The sequence below is a fragment of the Anser cygnoides genome, chromosome 3, assembly GCF_040182565.1.
Source record: "Anser cygnoides isolate HZ-2024a breed goose chromosome 3, Taihu_goose_T2T_genome, whole genome shotgun sequence".
NCBI classification, from domain to species: Eukaryota; Metazoa; Chordata; class Aves; order Anseriformes; family Anatidae; genus Anser; species Anser cygnoides.
In genome coordinates, this window is record NC_089875.1 from 75,067,450 (window position 1) to 75,080,530 (window position 13,081).

At 40.3% G+C, this 13,081-nt stretch overlaps 1 long non-coding RNA gene across 1 annotated transcript in view; it reads left to right on the top strand.

Annotated features, from left to right (window-relative positions):
* The window catches only part of LOC106032532 (uncharacterized), a 65,860-nt gene extending 54,662 nt beyond the window's left edge, over positions 1–11,198 (top strand). Inside the window, exons 7-9 of the long non-coding RNA XR_001204912.3 lie at positions 1,352–1,460; positions 9,310–9,741; positions 10,394–11,198. This is a non-coding gene — a long non-coding RNA (uncharacterized lncRNA). The remainder of the gene's footprint in view (positions 1–1,351; positions 1,461–9,309; positions 9,742–10,393) is intronic.
* Positions 11,199–13,081: the final 1,883 nt, after the last annotated feature.

Genomic DNA, 13,081 nt, shown 5'->3' on the forward strand with positions numbered 1-13,081 from the left:
CAGGCTGGGGAAGGAGATGGGTGGGTAGTGGAGGCACAAATGTGCAGGGACAAGACTAATTTTGCAGGTACCTCCATAGCACAATAGTGTCTGCATGTTGTAATTCAGTAGCATGTATTTTGAAGTCATGGTACAAGGGTAGTATTAGGATATTACCTGCTAGATCATTGCATTTTGCACAGTGATGTAATTTCACACACAATGCCAGATTTTGTCGCTATTAGAGATGAAAAGCCAATGTTTCTCCTCCCTATGGGGTGCAACCCTGATGCAAGGCACATTAATTGTTGGAGTGATGTGTCAGGGTGCCAGCAACAAGGGGACGACCTATGCTGGGCTATAGTAGTACATACTGATGGGGGAGAGCCAGTCCCCAGGACTGCCAGTCTGCAGCACCTCTCTGCTGCAGCTACAGGTCTTTTTTTCTATCTGGAAACCATTAAGCAGATGATCAATGAGGTGGCCCCATGCATGCAGTGAACTGACTGGCTCTTCTCTCCCCATGGGCAGAGGCAGGCCTCTGCTCCAGCCACTTGCTTTGCCCAGCCAGGAGCCCTTGGCTGATGTGCACCAAGCAGAGGCTTGCTGCCTCTTCCCACCTTTTCCACCCTGCCTCCCACCAGCAGGCACCAGTAAGGGCAGAGCCTGGGGGTTTGATAAGGTCCCTGGGTGCATGGGACAACAGCAGCTTTCCAAATGAAAGAGACTTATCAGTTACTTTTGTACTGGAGAAGGCAGGAAACAGTTTTGGTGTCTTGCCAAATGTCCTCATCGATTTCAGCTGTGGGTGCAGGACTGGCTTAACTGCAGGGCATTTGTGGCCTCTGTGCAACTGATTATGAGCATGTTTTCAAGGAGACTGCTGGAAACACAGCAGTAAATGGTATCAGCTATCTGGAAAACTTCTTAGCAGTGTTATTTGAAAGACATTTTTATTCTGAGTTTTCTGGGCCTGATTCTGATCTCATACAGTGATGTGCTGATTTTACCTCAGTGCTAGCCACTTGAGACACATCTTCTATTTTCAGGATGTTTCTCTGATTGTTTTGCTGGAGAGTATTTGCATTTTCTTTCTTTCTTTCTTTCTTTCTTTCTTTCTTTCTTTCTTTCTTTCTTTCTTTCTTTCTTTCTTTCTTTCTTTCTTTCTTTCTTTCTTTCTTTCTTTTTCTTTCTTTTTCGTTCTTTCGTTCTTTCTTTTGTTCTTTCTCTCTTTCTCTCTCTCTTTCTTTCTTTCTTTTTCCTTAATTAAAAATGTCACATCATCTCAACAATTCATACTTTCTAACCTTTCAGCTGCTGACATGAGGCCCTATCCTGTTTTATACACACTTAACTCTTCTGATTTTCACAGAGCTGCTCCTAACTTACATGAGGAAATCCTGACTGTGAAGACCTTTTCTTCCACTTTTTCCAGGCTGAATGTTTTTGATCTCTCTACATTATGACACGTGAGTCACACAGTGAGTATCTGACAGGTCATTTGTGTGATGTCTGCAACAGAAAAGCAATCTCACTGGTTTCACACAAGAAAGTTGAATCCTAAATGTGGTTGGAAAAAAGTAAAGAAAAGAGATAAATAGATGCCACCAGACAAAATATAGCATGTGTATTCTTCTCCTCCAAAAGACTTACTTATGCAAATAAGCCACAACCATTTTCAAAGACACTTCTTTTTTGTTTGTTTTTCATATTTTAAATGGGTCGCCTTGAAAAAAAGCCATATTAAGAAAGGAAAAAGAAAACAGAAAATATGTCTGACCTTGAGCAAATTTGATGCAGCAGTGATTCACCCTAGTGTCATCTTAGTCAGATAGTCAGCATCAGCTTATCATAAACTCATGATTTTTATATGTATGTGAGTGTACTTATATAAATATATGTATTTTTGTACAACCACTCACATTAGAATTAGAGCAGAAGGCAACATTTCCCCTGCATGACATGTTAGTCTGTAAGACCCTGTTCAGGCAAGATCATTAAAACACAAGTGATAATTGTAAGGGGCTACCTAAATCTAACAGCACTTACATGCTTTTCTGAACCAAGTTGCAAGAATTTATTTCTGCCCATACCAAAATCTGTAGGAAGGCCAGCTCAGTGACACTGGCTCAGCCTCTGACTAGGTATAGCAAAGTCCCATTTTTTTAAAACACTTGAAATATTGTATTGAATACAGAAACCTAAGCAGAGTTTGACTCCTGTGTCTATGGAAGTTGTCAGTAGAAGGTGACTGGCAGCTATTGCCAATGGGTATCACTTATTTAGAAGGGGTTTATGAAAGGCCCACTCTGTAGGCCATGAAAGCAGAACAGGCTCTTCTGCTCGGCAAGGTGAGAGCTGCTGGGGAGCCCATGGAGCTGCCCTGCCTGTCACTGCACACCTGCAACCAGGGCAAAAACAGGGTTTTATGAAAGCCTGAGGGAGAGAGGGAAATAAAATCACTTGTCCCTGGGTGGAATTAGAAAGGAGCAAAAGGTATTTGTGCTGGGTGTGTTTTTACATGTCCCTTTATGGGCTTTAAGCAATTTAAATAATTATTGGGTTAAAAACATTATGGCCCTAGTTGTCCACATTTTATCTTACCTTCTTGTTTTTCAAAGAGATTCAAAACCAGACAGAACATACTATTCCTCCCCACTCAGTAATGTTTATGTTGGAAAATGAGATCAGAAATCTTCAAGTGAAAGAGAGTCTTATTTCAGGGAGATAAAATTGCTTATTAAACCTGCCCTTCAATCCGATTGACTGGCCAAACCCTAAGTGTTGCAAAGTGCAAACATTTCTTTGAGCTAGAGTTTTCTGCTACTTTCACTGCTGCAATAGCCAGGCTATCGTTAGGCAATAGAGGTAAGAGTATGAGCATATGGGTGGTTATGTTTGTAAGGAATGGATAATAGTCTTTATGCAAATCTTCTTTTAAGTTTTAGCAATAAATAAAACACGTTGTCTCACATGTTTGTTCTTTGGTCAAACTTTGTATTTGACTCACATCACTTTTCAGAAATGCTCTTTTTTTTTTTTTAAAGAGTCCTGAAGCTATTTATCAAAATGAATATATTTTTTTTTTCTAAGAAAATTCCCTTTAGAAAGAAGGAAGTAGAAGAGAACAAAGGCAAACAGCCTGTGACAATGACTCATTATGTTCCTTATAAATTATAGCTGTGAAGTCAATGCAAATTGTTTCTCACAGTTTCAAAACCCACTATAAGACAATAACTTAGGGCTATAGAAAGAGGAGCACCTAGAGAAATAATGGCTTTTTTTTTTTTTTCTGTAAACATAGAGAAGTGTGTAACAAACATTAGAATTATTTGGAAAGCACTTGAAGATGCACTAGTAGATTAATTTCATGTTGTAGCATGCAAAACTAAAACAGAATCAAACTCTTGAACTTGTAACTCTTGTGGTATTTATTAAGCCTGAAATTTCTGTAATTTGTTTGGCAAGCTACCATTGCATGGGGCATTACTAATAGGGAAAAGGTCCGAAACCTTCAGGAAAAGCGGCAGATGTTCGACCTCTAGAGCTTGCTCTGCACTGACAAGCAGCAGTACCCTCCTTCTCTGTGTTAACAGTGAGCTCTGTGGCGTGCTGGGGCTGCAGGAAAGCAGAGCACTTTGGCACATGCTGAGCACATAGCACAACTGCTTTCTTGTGGATGGGAATAGCAGGGCTCATGGGTTCTTGGCCTCCATTCTGGCTCAGGGTTCAGGTGCTCTGCTGTTAATTCCCCTGGGAATGGGAGAGACCCCAGAGCCCACCACGCACGCTTGCTTTGTTGTGAAGCTTGCCTGTTTGCTCTGCTTCCAGAGCTTTGCTGGCAGAAGCCACACTGGTTTAGAGGCACACGGGTACTGTCCTTGTTTAAGCCTGTTTGGGCGAAAGAGTTACTAAAGTGTGGCAGGAGTATCCAGATGTATTTGCAGTTGCTGAAAGTCCTGTGTTCCTACTCGGGAAGATGAAGACTTGCTGCCGTATCTTCACAACTACCCTTCCCAGAGCTAATGTATCAGTACTGCATCTCAGATAGCACTTTAAATCAAGACAGAGGTCTTCACGGCTAGAAGCACAAACCTCTGTAGAGCAAATATCATGAAGGGATACCTAATGTGCAGTGACTAGCAGCCAGTGGCCTCATGTGAACTGCTCTGCAGTCACTGGTGGTTGTCTTCCGGAGGAGAAAGGTCTATTAAGAATTGCAGGCAAGGATTTTTAGCCTAGAGTCCCTCAGCGTTCAAGTCTGTTACTCCTAAACATGTCTCTTAATTGTGCAATACAGCCACATCATTGGTATACTGGAAATCTCTTTGTTTACAAAATCGTATTTTATGTCTTAACTCTCTTTGAGGGTGAGAAAACAACAGATTTGGAAACTTTCCTAATGTACCTTAGAGAAATGTCTTAACTATCCGCATGAGCTAGCTGAGTCACCACCAGTCACCACGTCTCTAGGCATACACTACAGCCGTATTTTACAGAAGAGGCATTTTAAAAGCAATTGCGTAGGTGCATATATAGATACGTGTGTACAGCCCTGATTATGATTTCAGGCAACGTGTTTTAAGAATGGATAAGCATGAACTCACCCAAATCTGGCTTTTCCAAACTCGTCAGTAGTGTGACTGAATTCCAACTCATTCTTTCCTTAGATGGATAAATCTGGCAGAGTTTCATAAGGGGTATTTTCCTGTTATTTTAAGACAGGACCTTGCTTTTTACTTTATCTTTCCACGAAATTGCAAAGAGTTTCCTTGAAGCCATACCTTATCATGCGTCCTGGCCAGCACGGAAGCACTCACTCCTGATCATTACACATTAAAAGGGCCTTTGAGGAAATGGTTTGAACCTTTGATCCTGAGGAAACTGTTTGACATGACCTATTTTATACCCTACATGTATTTCTCTAGTTCAGCATTACTAACAGCTCTTCTTCCACCATCTCTGTCAGTTGCTTGTCTTTTAGATAACAACTCTTTTTCCCTCATTTGCCAAGAAATGACACTTATTTCTTGTTAAGAGCAAGCACAGTGTCTTTCAGTTGTTCTCGGAGATAAAAATCCTGTTTCAGTGGATAGGAAAACATGAATATTATTTGAAGTCATCTTTTCTACGGGTAGTAAAAGGAGCATCATGTCTCTATTGGCTCCCTAGAGCTCTGGGATGGATTGTCACCACACCTATTCCAACTCTTACCCCTCTGTCATGCCCCACCGCTTGTATCCATGTGAGCCTGTCAGTTTTCCCTTGCCAGTCTGGGTAATGAAATAATGTGGATATAAATGAGATATGCCTGGTGGGAGGTGGGGAATTCGTGGGCCCTGAGAAATCAGGCTCTCAGCACGTAAATAGATAATGAGCTTTGGAAGGAAATTGGAAAACAATTTTCAGGTGGGAAATAAAAAGTAAAAGACACAAGGTTGGACTCAAAGGGGAATGGCACCACAAAATACAGACGTAGCATGAAACAAAACAGCTCCTTTTAAGGATGATACGGAGCTGCCATCCTTCCATGTCTGCTGAGGGTTTATATACAGGCCAGCCTAGCTATGGGGCAAAGCACCTTTGACCAAGAAAGCTGTATGTCCTCACATCTGGGTGGTAGTGAAGAGATACTGGCACAGAAGTGAATGGGTGACTGCATCTGCACCATTTCCTTCTTTTGTTCATGTACTCTTTGGTTGGTTCTTATTCTACACAGTTCCTGACCATCCCTTTGTACTTGACAATAAGTGGAAGAGAAGTCAGAATGTGAGCTATTGTAAACGGCTGCGTTAACGCTCCCTGCTGATGTAATATTCCCTCCTACAGTGTTTTGACAGTAATTCAGTAATTGTTTTCTGAGTGGGTTACTTTTTCTTCTGAGGAAAAAAAAAAAAAAAGATGTAGATACCTCTTATATTGCAGTGCATGTCCTCAAGATCCATCACTGAAACCATTTCATTTTCTCTGATGACCTAACTGAAGCTGGCTATCAGGTTTCACCACGTGGCGGGCAGGGCTACCTTATCTAGGCTCTATCAGTCCAGGGCTTCAACCAACTTCCTATCATTCCAGGAGTCAGCAAGGGCAGCTGTGTAATTGAGATGTACTCTCTCCTTGGGTTTGAGGCCTTTTTGCCAGTAAACCCAGCGTGTTTCCAGACAAATATTCATTGTTATTCTTATGCTACACTCTACTGTGATGTGCTGCTGCAATTAGAGGGCTCTGCTCTGGGTCCACTTCTAGCATAGTCTCTACAGTCTCTCAGGAATGCCATGTTTCTAACGCTACTAATAATCAGAGTAGGATGAGATGAGGGAGTTTTCAAGGTCAACTTTGAGGATTCTTTAAAAATTTTTAAATGACACTACCAGCAGCAGCTTCAGTTCCTAGCGAGTGCGTTATCATGTCCAGACTCCCATCTGCCATGATCTCATTATCAGTAAGCCGTGCCAAGCATAAGGGAAAGATGCGCAGCTCTGATTACGATATGGAGAGCATGTGACAATATCTCTTGGCACAGAATTGCAGTGTGCTAAATGGCTATTTTTTTACCTCTTTAATAAGCCCCAGCTATGATGACATATATATGCATAGTATAACGTGAACTCAAATGGTTGTAAAAATTTTTGAGTGGGTAAGTAAAAGACAAGAGAACACCTGGCTCCCACCCTAGTCTCTGATCCTGCACACCACATGTCGGAGCCTCACTGGGAGTAATTCACCTGCTCCATGTGTCGTTCATCCACTCCAAGAAGTGCCGTTTTGTACCCTTATTCCACTAGCTAAGCGAGAACTTCAGGGCAGTGTTTGAGGTCTTTGACAATGTAAGGGGTCCATGAGGTACGTTTTTCTTTCATGTTTGGGGCTTAGAGCATCCCCCAGCCCTACGCTTTTCTCTTCTCTCTCTGGAAGCACTGCCAATTCTATGACATACATTAATTTATCTTTTTTTTTTTTTTTTTTTTTTTTAATATGTAAAAAGTAGAGTAGTTAATGGTAATGAAACAGAACAGGAAGATTTTTTTAAAGAAATAAATGTCATAATAGCACACAGACATTCTAAGGAGGTGTTATTATAACTCTGCTTACTAACTTAGATCATTTCTTCTGTTTTATGTTTCATTTCATGCATGTTAATTAGAGGCAAAAATCAGTATCTTCCCAGGAACTTTGTGCAATTAATGGAGCTTATTCTGAAGATGAATTTGGATCTTAGCATCTTTAGAAATTGTTATGAGCAATACTTGAAAGGAACCCAGAGCCCTGAATGAATGAACGAATGAATGAATGAATGAAGGAATGAATGAATGAATGAAACAAAGAGGAAAAGGTACTTGAGGGCTCCCCACCCACAGCCTCCTGACAGGCAAAAGGAAGAAGAAAAAAACTGTGGAGGTGAGGAGCAAAGGGAATACAGGATCTATGAATGGTAAGGTGGGGACAGCACAATGCAGAATACAAAATAAAGAATTGAGTGGGTGTTTGTATTTTAAACGTTCCCCGGTACAATAACATCTCTTCTCAAGGGTCTCTAATACCATCAGCACCCTGATGGCTGATAGACTGGTCCCACCTCCGCATTTCACCATCTACCTGCCAGACAGTAACAATGCTAGTGTCAAGAATGGACAGCACGCATGCATTTGGAACATGCATTTTTTCCATTTTTACTTCAGTAGAAACATAACTACTAATATATGTTTCCACATATTTTAGTTGCCAAGTTCAGAGTTGCAATTTAACAAAATGTTTAACAGACTATAGTGCAGCAGAGCACATGCTTAAATTACTTCAGAAATTAAATAAAATTTCCTTCCACTTCCATCTTAATCCTTGGTGGTTTTTTTTGTTTTGTTTTGTTTTTCTTACTAAGACAATTAAATTTATTAATTTACTCTTCTGTATATATGCAGGCTTTGATGCCTATTTTTATATACTTGGAGGCACATTAGAGAAATAGCTGCTTTGTTTAGGGCTGTTGATTTGAAATAAGTTATCAAAAAACTAGGGCTGAGCAACATTTTTTTCTTACAAGTGATTTATTTTTCCAAGATACAAAATGTCTGAAGATCTGAAACATCATTTGGCATGATTTTATGGATAGCTTTGACACAAATTTTGCTTGAGTTTGCATTATTTCATCTTAACGTTTTCTGAAATAAATGTTCTGATCTTTTATTGAGGCATTAGCTTGTTTCAAAATTTGTCTGCATTTAATGCTAACTTTTAAAAAGGTAAGAAAATTCAAAGAGCAGCTAAATATCAGCAAACTGAAAGCAAAACATCTTTTTCTGAGCTGAATGAAAAGTTTCAGTCAATAGTAAACATTTTTGTTGTCTTGTTATTGTTGTATTGCCTAGCTAAAAATGTAGTTTCAGACTAAATCAAAACAAATGAAAAAAAAATTCTTGAAAGAACTGAAAACTGAACTTTTGAAAGCTGTAATTGAAACCACACATGTAAGTTGGAAAGGGAAAGATGTATTCTGATGCAGATAATCTACCCACCACAGATTCAAAAGTCATGGTCTGCCATTGAATGAAAATGAATGGGATTTATCTGATTTAATTTCAGCATCTAAAGCTTTGCTGTCTAAACCTAAACTAATCCCTGTGAGTTTCTTGTATAGCCAATGACAGGAAAGAAACATTTGTTGGAGTGTGATTCATATCAGCTCTCTCCAACACCTTTTTAGGATGGTCTGGCTCCGAAGTTCCCATTTCTTTCCTTCAGGCAGGAAAAGAGATCGGGGCAATGCTGAGATTTGTACAACTCTTGTTAAGATGAAGGGGATGAATTGCACCAATTGCGTCTTTCCAAGGAAATGGAGGTCAGGCCTAATGCAGCTGAATTTTGTTATATGGAATGACTTTCACATTTCATCAGGCATCTTGTCTTTTTTTATGGATGACCAGGAAATCCAGATCCCAAAGCAGCAAGCTTCCTTATCACACAGGAATACAGAAGAAAAAGTCCACTTTGCAAGATCAGAGCCAGTTCTACGAGACATTTTAATGCTAAGTCAGATCAGTCAAGTAATAATTAACTTTAATTGGCACACCCACAAACTGTAACATTTATCCAGTGCAGATGAGTGATTTAAAAATAATGGGCATTCTTATCTTTATATGAAGAGAGCAAAGAAAATGAACTTTAAGCAATATTTCTAATATTACCGTTGCTATTTCACCTCTGATCTGTATGACTAAGACCAGACAGAAGAGTCCCAGCAGGAACTGGTGTTGCATATTAATTTCTGGTACTTGCAGTCTGAGTATATGCATTGCTTATCTCTAAAATGACTCTTACTATGTGCTATCGTTCCAGGTGTCAAGGGCTGATACAGCTCTTAAGCAAAATGGACTTTGGGGAATCAGTGAGATCTTACTCGGCACCCAAGTATATGGAGAACAACTCATCTCCCCGTGCTCAATTGGAGCAACTTGGACTGTATCTTACTGCTCTCCTGCCCTCACATTTCTTTGGCAATGGGCAATGTACCTGTTTACGAGAAGTTCATATCTGAGCTAGGTTTGAACTGCACAGCTCAGTGATAAAAGCTCAGGAAGCAAATTTAAATATTGCATTTTGAACCAAACCCAAGTATAACATGGGCAACCACTGAGTGAGCACCTTTGCAGAAGAAGAATAATTTCATTACAGTTATGAATGAATTGTGATGGGTCTTCACAAGGATCTCCAGAGGCAGCAACTTACCACTCGATATAGAAGGATGGGACACCATGATGAAACACCCTGGTAAAAATAAGAAGAAAAATAAACAATAGCTCAATAGCTGCAAAAAGGAGGGTGGGATGGGGGGGCAGAGGGGAGATGGGTGGGGGGGGGTGGGGTGGGGGGAGGGCAAAAGAGAAAGAAAAGGAGGAGTGAGAATAAATCAAAGTGACTGGAATAGTTGTACTGTTGTACATTCTGTGTAACTGGTCAGGAAAATAAAAGAAAAAATATGTATATTTAAGAAGGCAGCAAGTAACGTATTTGCTCTGTGAATTGGGAAGGATATTTTGGTTAATTACATAGATAATTTGCTTTAATGGGGAAAGGTGAGTTGTTGCTGGCTTTTAGGCATGCTTGCTTTAGCAGTGCAGACTAATTTTCCTATCAGTGTTGCAATACTCTCCGCAGGAAATATCTGAATGAATATTAACATTTGACTATCATAATGCACTTTTTTGTTTTTGACAGAATACACACAGCAGTGCAAGATTATTTAAGCAAATAAAAGAAATTGTTGTGTAGGAATATTTGGACATATATTTAAAGCCTTAAAATTGTTATTATCTTACTTTCTTTTCATGAAAGATCTGCTTACCTTTTATTATCTCAGTCTTCTCTTCTCTCTTCATCTTTCACTCTGCTTCTAATATTTTACCTTATGGGTCTCTCTAAGGTTGCAATGAAAGGAAGCAGATGAGTAAGAATGAGTGAGCAACACTGAAGAAGACAGGGCTATGCTCAGAAAGAAGAACTTGGAGGAACGAGGGATTGTGCATAGTCTTATTGAAGATGTGGTTCAATGAGTAGCTGTTCTGTACTGATTCAGGTTAGAAATCACAGAGGAGAAAGGGTCTGACGGGATGTTATGCAAACTTAGGCCACAGAATCTTGATGCAGCGCACAGTGAGAAGACAAAAGGGAGGGTCTGCCAGTGCCAGTGAAGAAATTTGATTCAAAACCTTCTCAGTCTTCGTACTTTTTTATCTCCTGCCTTTTTCAATGTTCATTAGAAACAGCTCAACAACTGTGAAGAAAACAGAAATAAAAATGGTTTTCTTTCTGTCAAGGTTAGAAATTAATCTTTTCATAACCCTCTTTGAGATGGAAAATGAACAATGACATGTTTTGGCAAGAACTGACAGGACAACTACAGCAAAGAAGTAGTTTCCACTGTGGAAAAACAAAAACATTAAACTTCTGTGATCAGGGTTTTGCATAATGATCTGACAAAGAGAAGTCGGTAGTATGAAAAGAGACAAAAACACCCTGCATGATACAAGAGCAATAAAAGGTATATTTTATCTACCTCTTTCAAAACAAAATACGGAGCTCAGGATGATTCACTTCTTATATGAGATTTTATGGTGTTTCTTTTTAATTTAGGGATCAAGCCTGTGTTTCCTAGCACAAAGAAATTGGGACTTTCGTCTGCTCTTGAACAGAGACCAGTCTATGCATTTTCTTCAGCAAATGGACAGGAAAACACCGATTTAAATAATATCCTGTATGTGTGTTGGCATAACACAAAACATACTATTCTCAAGACTTAACTGCTTTGTTTGAAGTTGACTAGCAATATATAACTTTTGAAAGTTTGCTGTGCAGATCTTCCTTTAGACTTCTGGGGAGATTTCTCCAAATTGACATGTTTTAGCCTGTTCTTTGCTTAGATTTTTACATTCTTGGTATGTGCGTACACCCTTGTACTACACAGGAACATACAGTAACTGGTTGTGAGTCCTCGTTGGGAGACCTGCTTAAGATAGTTATGTACATAGATAGGCATGTACACAAGTAAACGTGTATTCTAGAGGCGGCAGAGACCAGGGCTTGAGTATTTGCCCAGATGTCAGGTGCTGTTGAATTTTAATCCTGGGTCTGGCATGGATTTGCTGTGTAGCCTGTGGCAAATCACATAATCTCAGTGCCTCAGAGTCCCCACCTGTGAAGTGGGAATAATAACACTTACAATTTCCTACCTCACAGGCTGTTTTAAGGATTAATGGATGTCTGAGAAGTGCTTTGTATACTGGAAGTCCTGGCCTGTGGGGAAGTATTTTGACTGTATGAGTGAAAATTTGGATCATTGTTATGGACTTTCCAGGAATAAAAGAATAATTTATAGAAAATAACAGCAAAATCCTAACAACTCTTTAGTAAAAAGCCATTGCTCTGTCAGTATCTAAATCTCCATGTGTATGAAGTTCTCATGCACGAACTATACCATTGGCTTCAGCAACAGGCTTCAGTGGGGGAAGCATTTGGATGATTAACTCTTTACTTGCAAATTCTCATATTGGACCTATAGAGTCTGAATAAGGACTAGAGAAACTGTTAGATCATCTAGTTTAGTTTCCTATATATTAAGTTCTTCCTTTCTTGCTGCAGCTCCCCCTGCATCAAGCCTTGGTGTTAGGCCTATGGCAATTTCTGGGAAAGGGCATGTCTTTTGAGAAGGTACACTCCTGAGACACTGGCGAGGTCATCAGAAGAAATGTAAACAAGAGTGCCAGAAGATCCACCACTGAGATAGTAATGCAAAAGGGAAACAAAGCCCATTTTTAAACAACTTTTCATTGCCGTGGCACACACCCACATGGGTGGGATTGTGCACAATGAGACTCCCTGAAGACTTTTAGCTGCCCGTAGGTCGGGTAGGGATGAAATGCTCTGGGCTGCCGTGGCAAGCTACCCAGGCACCGGGGGGAAGGAGCTCTTGCCTGCCTCCGTGTGCCTCCTCTCGCCCCCAGTGCACTCCCCGCCTCCTCTGTCAACCACCGAGGAGAAAAACAACCTTCAGAAATGGGGGGGTATTTTCAAACCCAGATGAGCTTGCTAACGTAGGGGCAGCGTGCTGATACCTGGAAAGATGCGGTTGAAGGCGGGGGTGGCTAACACGAACCCCTTACAACGGTGTTTCTGCTGAAGTTCCTGTATTGCAAAACTAGGACTTCAGCCTGAGTAGGAGTGGTAGAATTTAGACCTTTATGTGGAAAAACAGAGACCGTGATTCTCCATTACCTGCAACCATGCATAGTCACTATCGTCCCTGCAGAGTGGGAGTAAAATACTATCAGTCTGATTGGTACACCCACTTCAACTCACTTTGCACAGTCTAAAATGACTACAAAGCAGCGTGTAAAGGGCTGGAATTATTGATGGTAAAATCACAAAATGCCCATATCTTTTTTCTCATCATAGCCACGGACTGAAAAACCAAACAAACCCCTCATAGCACATGAAGTCCAGTCTCACGAAGGCTCACATTACTGCATACTTCCTAAAGTTGCATATAACTGATTGCTATCTCGTCTTCTCCAGTAAGCACTTCTGAACGCAATGGTTAGTTAAAAATGACTGA